Genomic DNA, 6,000 nt, shown 5'->3' with positions numbered 1-6,000 from the left:
AAAAGAAAATACTAACTCTGTTTAGTGTCTAGATTAGCTACGGAAAATAGATAAATTCTACATTGTTCCTATAAGCAGTGGATGACCTCCACTTATCTGCATCTGTTATTGTTTAAATAAGAGCAGAGAAATCTAAGAAATAATCTTCTGCTGTACAGGAGCAGATTGCCAGTATTCCAAGTCCAGATAATCTTTCTTAGCTGAAGGTAAGATCAGGACATTCAGCATAAAGAAGGGAACTGTTTGAAAGCTTAAGTTTCCAAGTGACTCAATTATCCTGATCTGTTGAGAAAGTTGAGAAAATATGTTTTAAAATAGACCTTCACCATAAAATAAATTGAGTCTTGGCAGTAACTACATAAAGTGGAAACAGGCTTTCATAACTTTACACAAGCCTTTCTTTAAGGTTATGAATTTGCGAACAAAGTAGAAAATATACATCAGATAAGCAGCACGGAGCAACGTGCATCAGCTTCAGCCCTTCACTATAATGCCTTCCAAAAGCTAAGTCATTATTTTTTCCCTGCTGAAGTGGTATTTTCTATCTAGATTGCTCCACATTCAGACCTCACTCGTATCAGGTCACTGCAAGGCACCACAAGAAATGAAGCAACTATAATAAAGTAAAAAAATTGTATCAACATTCCATCTTCAAATACTTACCATCAGGTCTCCAAATTACATTGCAGGGATTAAGAAAAGAAGGTTTATCTAGGAATTCCATTCCATTTTTCCCTTGACCTGATTTTAATAGGATGCTAGTAATTTTCTGTAAGATAAGATACAAATGGTTTTTTTGTTGAACTTGAATTTAACAATTATATGTCTATAAAAATGTGATTTCACTTTGGTACATGATGCTGATTCTCGACTTTTGTTTACATTTAAGGTTTGATCTGTGCCAATTTAAATTTTTGAAGAAAACAGCTTGAAAATGTAATTTTTTAGCAAATTACTTAAATATTTTTTTCATTAAACTTTAAATATTATTTTATAATTCAAAGACTACTGAAATAATGCTGTGTTCAGCTGTTGAACACAGTAGTTGAACACAGATACTGTTGAACACAGATTTTTTTACAGTGTTTCATATACAATCACTGTTTTTTTTACAGTGTTTCATATACAATCACTGCTTTTTACAGGCAGGTGACTTTGTGTGGGGATGGTGGTGTTTGAGTTAATATATTTAGTTCTTCTCCATTACTGCATTAATGGTAAACTTTTTTTCCTATCTCCCTGTCACCCACAAATCAACAAAAATCTCTATGGCATGAAAAACATTGGTTGCATTCTTGACTAATTTTATAGTGAAGAACTGCAAGAAAGTGGAGGCACTTGTCTCTCATCTCTGCACTGCTGTTTCAAAAATATCACTACTAGTGTTTGACACCCATAATGTTCCCACCAATGTTTTGGTAACTGAGGTGTGTGACCATTTCCCAGTCTGTGTAGAACAGAGAGGTCCTAATTTAATCTGACACTAGAAAATGTGTCAGTGGGACTAAAGGAACCTCTCTCCCTTTAATTATAGGAAGCATGGGTAGGGGGAGCCTGAAGAAAGGGAAAAATGGAGCCAGAGCAGCAAAGGTCAGGTTGGCATTCCTGGACAATGCAATCCACTTGGCTTCAAAGCACACCTGCTATCAGCTTCACCACAAGACAACGACAGGATTTTTGAAATATATTTAATATACACATGCATAGCAACTCACAGCAGCAGAAGGGGCATTAGCATTTGAGAAAAAAACTAATGAACTGCAAAGAGAAGTGCCATGACTAAATATTTTCATTCAAAATGTACATGAACAAGCACAGAAGTATATGTGTCACCAGTCTGCTAGACAACAGTTTTCTTCAAGTTTATAACAGACATGCAGTAGTGTACTGCTTTTTATATTTATACTTACAGACAGCTTTGTTGTAGACAAGACCCCGTAAGTTTGCCTCCAATTAAGCTGAATCTATATTTATTTAAGTTTTCTCTAACTTAAAATTCATTTTTATTTGAATCTGTATGGAAAAATGTATCAAAATAAGGCATCCTACCTGCCAGATTGCTGCATGGACCTAGATTCAACCTTCATGTAATTTCCAGGGGCAGGTGATAAATGAAGAGATGAAAAAAGAGAACTGGTACAGAATTCTGATGAGCAAGCCCTTTCTAACTTCAATCAGAAAAAAATTAAAACTCTATTTGATTTCCATGAAACAGAATGTATATTATAAGCAGCAGCTGGAAAATAGCTTATTAAAAACATAACCGTTAAAAGATGACACTCTTATGGTATCTGTTTTCTGTGAGGGCTGAGACTCCCTGACCTGTCTCACTGAAAATGCTTTAAACTCAGTAAAGGTTACAAGGGAAGCAGGATTAAATACAAAATAACAGCAGTAAAATAATAAAGTGAGAAAATCTTTATTTCTTTAATCACAGTTATCAAATACAATAATACTAAGCCAGCATTCTGCACTGCAGAGTAGAGACTGGTACAAAACATTATAAAAAATAAAAATAATTTTTTGATTCTCTAATCTAAAACAACTCTCTGCCTAGTGAACCTGATATTTAATTTTCTGGAAAATCAGCCCATACTTAAAATTGGAAAAAAAAAAAATTCCACTTGGTAGAGTCCCTCAATATAATTTGAACAAGCTATAAAACTTAATGTTTGTACTTTATAATTTCACTAGATATTAAAAGTGTGGATAACTTTTGTCTTGTCTTGGTAAGTAGTCACAAAGACCATCTGCAAGACATTTAGATATTAAGAACATAATCAGTTTAGAGATGTATATTTGTAAAACAGTCTAATGCATATAATTTGAAAATCCTGCAGTCTATTATTCATTAAACTGGTTTGGTGTGGAAAAACAAACAAAAAGAACCTACTTGATCTCTTTTCTCTGTAGAATTTTTTCACTGTTTCTGGGTTTTATGGTTCAATGAGGTGAGATGCCTGGTAGATTTTTTCCCTCACAGCTTCAACTTAATGCAAAGTTGTGAGATCCAGAGACCACAAGAGGCAAAAATAAGCAACCTATAATAGCTTGCTTACATTATTCAGCATGTGGTATATAAGCACACATTATTTACAAGATTCATTTTACATGCACATTAATTATGGAAAATTAGAGACACCAGGAGAGAGTCATTAAGCGTCAATTAGACACTAAGAACAAGAATGCTGGCAGTGCTAGTAATGAGAAACCTAGATTACTTCCAAAGGGAAGGCAGTTCATTAATATTTTGCTTCTCAACAGTTCAATTATCACATGCCTAGTGTGCTGGACATTAGCCTTTGGGGACCTGAATCAAATTGTAGATCAGAGTGAGATGATCTTACTTGTTTCTTGAAGATGCAGATGTAGCTTCCTGGGGAACTTTTATTGCTGTCAAACCAGTTGATCGATCACCTTATTCTGAAACCTCTTTAAAGCAACACACCTCCTTCACCTGTAAATATTTAGGGCAACACCAAATAAACTGATGAGAAATTCTTCTCTTCCACTGTGAAACTGGAGTTCCACAAGTTAAAATAAAGCAGAAACAAATATCAGGGAAGACAAGAACAAGCATTTGGTCTTAAAAAGGACCATAAGAATTGGCAACATGTCTCTTTCTTCAATTGTGTAAAATATCTGACATGCTGAATGGGGGAGGTGTCAGCCTTCATGGGAAAGCTTCCTCATGGTTCAGTTAATTGTCCATTAAGTTGGGTTAACCGATTGTGAAACAAATTTAAAAATACTTTTAAAATATAAATCCTGTTTGTTTCTAGAAATCCATGGCACAAAGTTCTGATTCAGGGAAAGAAAACAGTTTCTAGTCTACATATTAGTTCAAAAGTTGTTACTGAAAGCAGATGGTGATGTGAACTCTAGCTTCTTCATAAACTACAGTTATTGTCTGAAAATGGAATATATAAATATCAATGTTCATGAGACATTTTTTTACTCAGAATAAAGCCTATATAATTTTGCTTGCATTCAGAATTTTTACTCCTGTTGGCCTACTAGACATTTTATCTTGATAATAAAAACATAGTGGGAGAAAGTAAGTAATTTTTTCAATCCAAGTAGCATATAAACTGGCCTTCTGTTTAAGACCTAATCATAAATACAGCTACATTCTTCCACTGTGCAATTTCTTTTCACAGTTCATTAATTGCAAAGAGATAACTTGAATGGTGAGTTTACAATTTTATAATAGGGTCCTGTAAGGCCATGAGGGAAGGATCCATTTTTATGTGTTCATCTCACTAATGATACATTAGGGATAGAAAAGTGAATATCAAGAGATAAAGCTGAAAACATTTATAAAAAGAGGCAGTATACACCATACTGTACTTTTGGAAGCAACAGACCTGTCTTTAATTTTTACTACTTATTTTTCATCTCTGAGCAGCTGACAACAGGCCAGGATAAAGATATTCTTCATAATAACAAGGAGCATGAGTGCACCAGAAAACAATTCGACCACTCTTTATTTGACAAATAATTAAAAAAAAAAAAAATAAAGGTGTTGAAAATTGAGGTGTGTTAGGGTGAAATAAGGTATATACAACAACATTTCTTATCTATTCATTGCTTTTGCTTAGTGCAATCAGGAAAAAAAATGAGTGCTGTGCCTGCTTAAAAAGCCCAAACAAAAACTTGAATGTAAAACTTGAATGCATAATGTTAGTTGATTTGTAAAATATCTTTAAATCACTTTTTAATTTTAATGAAAGTTTTAGTATGTAAACCAAAGCAATGTAAGAGCATCATCAAAAAATGTTACCAACAGGTAACACATGCCATGATTTAACATTTTCTGGTTTGTTACACACCTTCAAACATATCAGGTTATGTCTACCAGAGATCCAATATCTGGCTGTGTGACATGTCTGATTAGCCAAAAAAACCAAATCACATCAAACCTCCAGTATCTGTGAGGATGGAGGTTGTATTTAAGGTAAACATTCGAAAGGAGATTTCAACACTGTTATAGTTAATGACAATCTGGACAAAAATCCAGACAAAAAACTGTGTCCATTTAAAACATGGCTGCTCATTTCAGAATATACCAAAAAAAGAATTTAGGTTAGTTCCACAAAAAAATATTATTTGGCCATACATTTCGTAAGTCTCTCTCAAAAAGTCCAGAGTGGCAATAAACCCGCAAACTGAAAGAAAATTTACTTACTAATAAGATATGCTTTTGATATGGCTCAGGAGTGCAGGTCTCAGGTACAGGTCAGAGCACCTGCTCAAAAGTGGAAAATCACTGTGTTCCTTACAGAACTACCATGTCCACAGGCTGGAAGAGAATTACAGAAAGTCTTAAATTCTACTACCTTGATCTGCCTCAGGATATCTAAAATAACTGAAACAAAAATTTGATGAAACCATGTAGACAACATTCTTTGAGGTCCTCAGAAAAACACAGGTGCAACATCTTGCCATTGAATTCTGACCTGAAGTCAATTACTTTGAAACATTTGCTTGATCACCATAATCCAACTGATGAAAAAAGAATTCTTCTAAGGCAAATAGCATCCATCTACCGCAAAATTGATTTGAATTTCAGCATGGGTGCCCTCCCTCTGTTTTGTTAAATGGTTCTCAAAAATAATTCAATAAGGGAAGCTTTTGCAAACACGTTAAAGAGGAAGTTTATTTGTTGTAGGTGGTTTGTGGTTTTATTTTTTGTAATAGAATTTTCAAGATGAATTTCTGGCTGTACATTTGGAATTCTAAGCTAGTATCTTTTCTTGAAACCCAAGAATTCTGGAGAAATAGGAGACGGCTGCAAGAGACTCAGTTGGAGATAAATTAACTGCTAACTGCAGAAATATCAGATTTTCTGTAACTAATTTCTCATCACTGTCCATAACCAATCGAGGTTGCATTATTTAAGTAAACAATGCATTCAGGGCTGTTGAATCTCAATAGCAATATTTTATGTAATGTAACTGTCGGGTTATTTTTACAAACCCCAAGAGTAAATGGTAAATA

The sequence above is a fragment of the Vidua macroura genome, chromosome 4, assembly GCF_024509145.1.
Source record: "Vidua macroura isolate BioBank_ID:100142 chromosome 4, ASM2450914v1, whole genome shotgun sequence".
Classification (NCBI taxonomy): domain Eukaryota; kingdom Metazoa; phylum Chordata; class Aves; order Passeriformes; family Viduidae; genus Vidua; species Vidua macroura.
The sequence above is the reverse complement of the archived record's forward strand: the minus strand, read 5'-3'. Positions refer to the sequence as shown.